The sequence below is a fragment of the Budorcas taxicolor genome, chromosome 16 (genome assembly GCF_023091745.1).
Source record: "Budorcas taxicolor isolate Tak-1 chromosome 16, Takin1.1, whole genome shotgun sequence".
Lineage (NCBI taxonomy): Eukaryota > Metazoa > Chordata > Mammalia > Artiodactyla > Bovidae > Budorcas > Budorcas taxicolor.
The window spans coordinates 42,439,804-42,449,482 of record NC_068925.1 but is presented as its reverse complement, the minus strand read 5'-3'; positions in this window follow the sequence as shown (position 1 = coordinate 42,449,482).

Genomic DNA, 9,679 nt, shown 5'->3' with positions numbered 1-9,679 from the left:
ATTCCTGTCTGGAAAATCCCACGGACAGAGGAGCCTGGCGGGCTACAGTCCAGAAGGTCGCGAAGAATCGGACATGGCTGAGCAGCTGAGTGCACACACGCGCAGGGTATGTATGTCAGTGCTGCCTCCTTGTATCCAGTGCATTGGATTCTGCACTCTGAAAGCGGTGCTCAGGGGAGAGGATCTGCGTGGAGTATGGGAAAAGAAGAAACGAAGGGAATAAACACGCTTCCTTCTGCTGCCTGAGCTCCAGGAGCTCCAGCCTTGTTTCTTCAGCCCCCGTGGCCTTTCTGATCTCTGTCTGGCCGCGTCTGTTCCTCCCACAGGGCCTCTGCGCGGGCGGTTCTCTCTGCCTGGAATGCCGCGCATGGCCCCCGCCCCACCCCCGCCTCCTTCAGTCCTCTGGGACTCAGCGGGCCCCCCTCCTGTTGTCTCACGCTATCAGTCCTTCCCCACTGCCTTCCTCTCTTGGAGCTCCTGTTCTATGTTCTTCCAAGCCTGTCTCCACATTGGAAACCCACTTTCTTTCATTCAAAAAAGAATTTATCACTTTTTGGTTGCCCTCGGTCTTCGTTGCGGCACTCGGGCTTTCTCTAGTTGCAGGGAGGAAGGGCTACTCTCTGGTTGCGGTGCGGGGGGCTTCTCTTTGCGGCGGCTTCTCTTGTTGTGATGCAAGGGCTCTGGTGCTTGGGCTTCAGTAGTTGTGGCACATGGTCTCAGTTGCCCCATGGCATGTGGGATCTTCCCAGACCAGGGATCAAACCCATATCCCCTGCATTACAAGGCAGATTCTTAGCCACTGGACCACTAGGGAAGTCCCTAGTCTGGATTCTTGAGGTTGTAACAAACAACAGCCTAACTCACTTAAGCTCAAACAAGAGAAAAGAGAAATAATTGAATCAATAAAAGAGGGGTCTGTAGTGCCATAATTCAGGTCTGAATGATGACCTCAGGAGTCCTTTTCTCTCTGTCGATGTCACCTCCTACTCACCTCCTTCTGAGGCAGGCCCTGCCCGTACTCCAGCAGCAACGACCCTCCAAGGTGACCTGACCAGGAGCATCTCTGCTTCTCTTCCCCAGGGTATTCCCCGAAGCAGCTGTGCCCAGAGGGGTCCCACCACTGCGAGAGGCAGTGTCTGTACGATTATTACTTGGACAGCAATGACCGCTGCACGGCTTGTGTGAGCTGTTCTGGAGGTAAGGGCTGTGTCTCTCCTCCCTGGCTCCTTCCAGGGAGGATGGGGGGCCTTGGGGGTGGGAGGGAGGCAGGGGAGGCAGAGGACCTGGAAGGTGGGAGGTGGCGAGAAACAAGATTTGGTGCTTGTCCTCTGAATCAGCCCCCTGGTGCTTCAGTTTACCTCTCTGCATCTATGAATTGATATCAGCTGTGATATTTTGCATCCATACTTTTTTTTAAATTGGAGGATAATTGCTTTACAATGTTGTATTGGTTTCTGCCGTTGCTGATCTTCAGTCGTTCACTCTTCTTGACCCCGTGGACTGCAGCATGCCAGGCAGATCTGGCCTTCACCATCTCCTGGAGTTTGCTCAAACTCATGTCCATCGAGTCAGTGATGCCATCCCACCATCTCATCCTCTGTCGTCCCCTTCTCCTCCTGCCTTCAATCTTCCCAAGCATCAGGGTCTTTTCCAACGAGTCAGTTCTTTGCATGAGTGGCCAAAGTATTGGAGCTTAAGCTTCAGCATCGGTCCTTCCAATGAATGTTCAGGGTTGATTTCCTTTAGGATTGACTGGTTTGATCTTCTTGCAGTCCAAGGGACTCTCAAGAGTTCTCTAGGGCCACAATTAAAAAGCATCAATTATTCAGTGCTCTTTATGTCTTCTTTATGTCTAACTCTCACACCCATACATGACTACTGGAAAGATCATATCTTTGACTCTATAGACCTTTGTTGGCAAAGTGATCTCTCTGCTTTTTAATAGGTCTTTGAATTTCATGGCCACAGTCACCATCTATAATGAATTTGGAGCATAAGAAGGGAAAATCTTCACTGCTTCCACTTTTTCCCCTTCTATTTGCCATGAAGTGATGGGACCGGATGCCATGATCTTAGTTTTTTAAATGTTGAGTTTCAAGCCAGCTTTTTTTACTCCCTCATCAAGAGGCTCTTTAGCTCCTCTTCATTTTCTGCCATTAGGGTGGTTTCTGCCAGACAGCAGTGCAAATCAGCCAGAAGTCTATACATATCCCCTCCCTCCTGCCCTCCTGAATCCATGCTTTTTAGAGACTTAATTATCAATACCATGTTTCCTCGATGGAAGGATGTACACTTACGTATTGTGTTGACTCTGCTAAACCCCAGGGGAAGATTCTTTTCTTATCTCAGCTTTACAGTGAGGAAACCGAAGTTTAGGGATGTTAAGGGCCTTTCTGAAATTACAATGCTCTGGTTAATGGGAGCACTAGAGTTTCAGTTACTGGGTTGACACCAAGGGCTGTGTTCTTTCCCAAGACCACAGTGCTTCCAGGAGAACATTTTCAATAAGCGCTTTTATTGTTAATTTCTTATTAAGGGTAGCGACTGTGGTTTGTGTGCTATCTCATATTTGTTTGTTGGGTTTTTTCTGGGGGGGAGGATGGGGGAATTTGTTGAGATTTCTTCTGGCCTAATACATTTCCGTGGGCTTCCCTGGTGGCTCAGCAGTAAAGAATCCATCTGCCAATGCAGGAGATGCGGGTTCAGTCTCTGCGTCAGAAAGATCCCCTGGAGAAGGAAATGGCAACCCATTCCAGTATTCTTGCCTGGGAAATTCCGTGGACAGAGGAGCCTGGTGGGCTACAGTCCATGGGGTTGTAAAGAGTAGGACATGACTTAGCAACTAAACCACAACAAATAAGTTTTCATACTGTTTAGTATGTTTAGTGTGTTTGGGGAGAAACGCATATTCTGTTTGTTGTCTACAGAATTCCATGTGTACCTGCCTGATCAAGCTTGTTAATACTTATGTTCTTTTCATAAGATGCATCCTTATTAATTTTGTCACTTTCACAAAGGTTGGTTTCTGAGACAGATGTGTTAAAATCTGTCTCCCAAAATGCTTGTTTTTCATCAGATTTTCATAGTGTTCTATCTATTTTTGCTTCATAAGTGTCAAAGCTATGTTATTAGGTACAGTGTTCATGAGTATCATATTATCCTCATGGGTTGGACCTTTTATAACATGAAATACACCTCTCTTGTTTCTTATAATGTGTTTGCCTTAATTTTTGTTTGATATTAAGATTGCCATTCTTCTTTATGTTAGCATTTCTCTGATATAGTTTTACAATTTTTAAAATTATTGACCTCATTTTATCAAATGACAGTTATATGCATCCATCAAAAAAATTCAAGCAGGACCTTCCCTGGCAGTCCAGTGGTTATGACTGCAATTCCAGTACAAGGGTCATGGATTCCATTCTTGGTTAGGAAACTAATATCCTACATGCCATGGGTGTGGCCAAAAAACAAACAAACAAAAACTCCCCCCAAAACAGCAACAACATAGAAATTCAAGCGGCACACAAGCGTAAGGAAGAAAGCCAGTCAGCAGGTGACTGACACCTCTCTCCCTCTCTGTAGAGAGAATGGGTTGGTTCGCAGCCAGACAAATTATACACACACAGAGAGAAGGAATCTTCAGGTGGATGAGATCTTACTGCTTATGGCGTGAAAATGATTACCTTTAACTTTATTCAAATATTTCAGAGGAGGAAGGAAAGTGAAGAAACTAGACTATCACAACCCTCTGAAATTAACAGAAGAGGTTATGAAAATCGATGAGCGGATAGGGATCACTGAAGGAATGAATGACTGTCTCTTGCGGTAAAGTCATATTCTACTTGTTTCAGTTTGGGGGTAGCAGAGAGTTGCTTGACTCCCTGTAGTGAAAATGAATGACTTGTTGGCCTCCGCATCCTCTTCCTGACTTTTAGAGCTTACAGTATTTTTGCTCTGCATAGTCTGTGATGCTGATCTTCTTTTCTGTAGCCCTAAGTCCACGCTAGCTTTACTTTGTTATTTAAATTTGTCCATTGTGCATTGTGAGTCCATTTATCACAGCTTTTCATTCCTGAATTTTTCATTTTGATTTCTCACTTGATTGGTTAGGTTTCACTGTCATGTGGACTTTTCAGGGATTCTTTTGCACCTTCCTTGACTTCTTTCATGTTTGAAAATATCTGTCTCTAAACTGGAATGACTACTTGGACAGGTATAATGTTATCCTGGGATATATTTTCTCTAGAACTTGGTAGGATAGGTGTACTGTCTTCTTGTGGTGTGGAGGCATTGCCCTTGAAAATATGTGAGCTATTTTCAATTATCTTTTGATAGTGATTTCTGATATAATTCCTTAGTGATAAGAGAACAGACTCTGTATGACTTCAACACCTTTCGACCATGAAATTTTTGCACCTTGTTTTATGTCTCTGGATATATTTCAGTGCCTCCTAGTTTATAGTCTATGGGAGCTCGAATAGAATTTGTATCCTGCTGTTGTGTGAAAATCGTATAAATCGTAATTATGTTGAAGTGGTTCATGGTGCTTTTCAGGTCTACTATACCCTTCTACTTCTCTGTATAGTCATTCTATTAATTTTTGAGAGTTTGATACTGAAACTCCATCAAAAAATCTTAATTTATCTACTTAAAAAGTATTTGTAATATATAGTGGAACTATATAAAAGATAAAGATGCTTTGAAACACAATGTAAAAAAAATTTTCCCGTGAAAGATTCTGCAGTCAGCTTTTCCCTCCCACCTTTGTAGGTGACTCCGAGAATCATTCTTTCTCTATTCTTAAGAATCAAAAACTTAGCCAGAATATGCCCTGATATTAATTGTTTGCAAGCAATTCTTCCTGGTATCTGGAATGTCTTTTCTATCTGCAGATTTAGTTCTTCATTTCAGGGGAATTTACATGGATTTTTTTAATTTCTGCTCAACAGATACATCTCAGTGTTAACTTGATGGATGCCAGTTGTTCTTATGTTTGATTGTCCTGCTCTTCCTCCTTGTCCATCATCTTCATTCATTGCATTAATATCTGCCTTTTTACCTTGCATTTACTGGTGTATTTTCAATCTTTTCTCTATGCCATTAACTCAATTTTCCATCTAATCTTTTTTATTTCTTGCTGCCCAGGTATCATAGGGCCCCCAGGATACTGGTAGTTCACTTACTGAATTTCTAATGATGGTGCTGTGCACCTCAGTTTATTTTCTTTTGCTCTGCAGTCTTCCTTCTTATCTCATCCTTTTAAAAAATCATCTTTAAAAAAAAAAAAAACCTCGTCCTTTCTTGAATTTATATTTTTACTGTGTGTTAGTTGCTCAGTTGTGTCCGACTGTTTGTGACCCCAAGGACTATAGCCTACCAGGCTCCTCTGTCTGTGGAATTTGCCAGAAAAGAATACTGGGGTGGATTGTCATTTCCTTCTTCAAGGGATCTTCCTGACCCAGGGGTCAAACCCGGGTCTCCTGCATTGCAGGAAGATTCTTTACTGTCTGAGCCACCAGAGAAGCTTTATTAAGTTCCTTTATACTGTGAAGCACGCCTAGGGTTGCTTATTTGTTGTAGACTGGGTTCTTTGTCCTTGCAAACTATATTCCTCTCTTTTTTAGAACTTTCTCTCTTTCTTGTCTTCTCTCTTACCTCCCTTCTGACGTCTTTCCTGCTATAGCACACTCACATAGTTGCCATGTTATGTTTTTCCTTCTTGCTCCTGCTTAGCCACGGCAGCAGCTCTGTCCCTGACACAGTGTGAGGGATTTCTCCTTCACACCTGCCCCACCGCACTGGGCTCGAGTGTCTTCCCAGCTCAGAGCTTCAACTGAGCTGTGTGTGCTTAGCTGCTCAGTCTTCTCCGACTCTTTATGACCCCATGAACTGTAGCTCGCCAGGCTCCTCTGTCCACGGAGTTTTCTAGGCAAGAATACTGGAGTAGGTTACCATTTCCTTCTCCAGGGGATCTTCCTGACCCTGGGATGGAACCCACATCTCCTGCATCACAGGTGGATTCTTTACCCTCTGAGCTATCGGGGAAGACTGGGAGTTAATTCTGTTTGTTTGTTTTTTTGCTGCGCTCTGTGACTTGCAGGATCTTAGCTCCCCAGCCAGGGATTGAACCTAGGCCATTGCAGTGAAAGCACTGAGTCCTAACCACTGACCACCAGGGAATTCCTGAGGGTTACCTAAAAATAACCATGGTAAAATATACATGAAACTTCTTAGTTTAACTATTTAAAAGTATACTGTTGAACACTGCTGTATTTAAAATGGATAACTAACAAGGACCTATTGTATAGTATATGGAACTCTGCTCAATGTTATATGGCAGTCTGGATGGGAGGGGGGTTTCAGGGAGAATGGATACATGTATATGTATGGCTGAATCCCTTCGCTGTTCACCTGAAGCTATCATAACATTGCTAATTGGCTATACCCCAATACAAAAGAAAAAGTTCAAAAGGAAAAAAAAAGTGTACTCTTCAGCAGCATGAAGTGCATTCATATTTTTGGGTGACCATCATCATCACCTAGCTCCAGAATTTTTTATCTTCCACAACTGAAACTCTGTCCCCATTAAATACTAGCTCCACATCACCCCCCAACCACAAGCCTTTGGCAACTACCATTCTGTATGAATTTGACTACTTGGAGAAGGCAATGGCAATCCACTCCAGTACTCTTGCCTGGAAAATCCCATGGACGGAGGAGCCTGGTGGGCTGCAGTCCATGGGGTCACTAGGAGTTGGACACAACTGAGCAACTTCATTTTCACTTTTCACCTTCATGCATTGGAGAAGGAAATGGCAAACCACTTCAGTGTCCTTGCCTGGAAAATCCCAGGGACAGAGTAGCCTGGTGGGCTACCGTCTATGGGGTCACACAGAGTCGGACACGACTGAAGTGACTTAGCAGCAGCAGCAGTAGCAGGATGCTCATAGATGTGGAATCATACAATATTTATCCTTTGTGACTTATTTCACTTAGCATAATGTCTTCAAGGTTCATCCATGTTATGACATGTCAGAATTTCCTTCCTTCCTAAGGCTGAATGATATTCCATTGGACATATCTACCACATTTTGTTTAACTGTTGATGTCCATGGACATTTGGGCTGTTTCTGCCTTTTAGCTATTGTGAATATTGTTGCTATGAACATATTTGTACAAATATCTGTTCAAGTCCCTGCTCTTGAGTGTTACTTTTGAAACTCATTTTAGGAGCTCCAAGGACCTTGGTGGGGGGTCAGAGAGCAGCCAGAGATAGGTATTGTTTGCTAGACAGGCAGGGGGTCTGCCTTCCCTTCTGTCAGAGTCTTTATCAGGCTCCTGCTGCATAGAAAAGGGTGTACCCTCTCCTAGGGCTTCTGTTCATTCCTCCCACTTGGCCTGGCCTTCTGGACTTGGCAAGTCCAGGCAGTCTTTTCCGCCTCTGCCCAGGCCTGTGACATTAACGGGGGCAGCTACTCAAAGAGTTTTGTTTCTTCTTTAGTTTTCCATGGATGTCTGCGCACTGCCTTTATTTAGTTGGCTGCTCCAGATGTTTGAAAATTGTCAGGATTTTATTCTCTCCTCAGTAAAGCTTCTGGGGTTCAAGTGAGAATTAGGGGCTATACCAGCATCATTGCAACAAGGAAGAGAGAGGAAAGTGTCCTGAAATGGTTTTAGGGGCCAGGTGTAGGGGAGGGGAGTTTTGTCATTGTTGCCCACATCCCATTGGCCAGAATGAGGTCACATGACCGCCCCCTCCAGCCTCAAAGGAGGCTGGGAAATGTAGTCTTTCTCCAAGCCTATTTGAAACAGAAATTGGGAACACAGTCATTGTGCCCTAGAGGATTCTTTGTCATAGCTATAATTTCCTTTTGTCTCTCAGAGGATATCAAGTGTATCTATTCCAAAGGCATGTTCTGTTATCTCTTTTATCTGTTTTCTTGAGTGTTAGTTCTGTTTGAGTTTGGGGCTCTTTTTTCTTGGTGCTGGTTTTCTTTGATTTTTGGTGACTTCAAGGTCTGCACCTGTTATCTGATGACCTGGATAGGGGTGGGAGGTGGGGAAGGTGGGGTGGTGATGGAGGGTGAAACCTGCCTCCAGAGGCAGTGAAGGTGAGCGAGGTGCTGGGCAGGGTCTGCCAGAGGCTGCTCCTCTGGGTCTGCAGGGTCCCTTCCTCCCCACAGGGCTGATCAGCTCACCTCACCTGAGTCTCCTTGGGGAGATGCCTGGCTTCTTACTCTGTGGCATGAATGGATGAGGAGTGCGGGGTGAGGGACCTAGCTGGGAAATGCTGTCGAATTGCTTGTAGATTCCCTCCCTATCGCCCTGGCCATGCACCCACTTGGAGACAAGCACCAGAGCCTCTTCCAGCATAATCCTCTTGGGTATATTTTGGGCTGTGGTCTCCTTTTTCCATCCAACCCCATCTGCCTTCCTTGTTCCAGGAAGTCCTCATCATTTCTGGGTGACCGGGGATGCCCCTTCTTGTTTTCTCAGGGATATTTGCATTTAATATTATTTTTACCAGTGATTTTTTAAAAGGTAAAACTCATCATTTAAAGTGTACAGTGCTGTGGTTTTATATTCACAATGTGCAACCACTACCACTATCTATTTCCAGAACATTCGCTCCCCCCAGAGAATTCCTTTGTGATAACCATAAATGGATTATATCTTTTCAAAATTGTGAATCACTACGTTGCATCCCTGAAACACACACTATTGTACATCGGCTTTATTTCAATAAAAAAAGAAACCCGTTAGCTCCTAATTCTCCCCTCCTCCCATCCCCTGGCAATCACTAATCAACTTTCTGTCTCGATGGATTTGCCTACTCTAGCCCTTCCATGTAACTGGAATCATGCAGTTTGTGGCTTTTAGTGTCTAACTTCTTTCACTTTATGTAGTGTTTTCAAGGTTTATCCATTTGCAGTGTGCATCAGTACGTCATTCCTTTTTTATGACTGAATAATATTTTATTATATGGCTATAGCACATTTTGTTTATCTGTATATCAGCTGATGAATATCGGGTTGTTTCTACTTGGCTAGTATGAATGATGTTAGTATGAAATTCACAGACAAGTTTGTGTATGGACATATGTGTTCAGCTGTCTTTGATATGTATCTAGGAGTAGAATTGCTGGATCCTATGGTAAATCTATATTTAACTTTTTGAGGAATTGCCAGACTCCTTTCCGCAGCTCTGTCCTAATTTATATTCCCACTAGCATTCTAAAAGGATTCCAGTTTCTCCAGATCCTTACCCATTATTGTCACTGTCTGACATTTATATTCTCTCGTCCTAGTGGATACAGTGTGGTCTGTCATTGTGGTTTTGTTTTGATGACTAATGGATGGATCTGATGACTCGTGACGTTGAGCATCTTCTCATGTGCTTTCTGGCCACTTGTGTATCTTCTCAGGGAAGGGTATTCTCCATTCCTTTGCCCATTGAAAAAAATTTAATAGACTTTTTTTTTTTTAAGTTTTCAATTTATAGAAAAACTGAACAGGAAGTACAGAGATTTCCCACTACTCCCCGGTGTTATTAACATCTTGCGTTAGTGTGGTACATTGTTACAACTGATGCACCAACGTTGGTGCATTATTAACTGAAGTTCATAGTTTACATTAAGGTTCACTCTTTGCATTGTAGATTCTAGTTTTTGACAAAC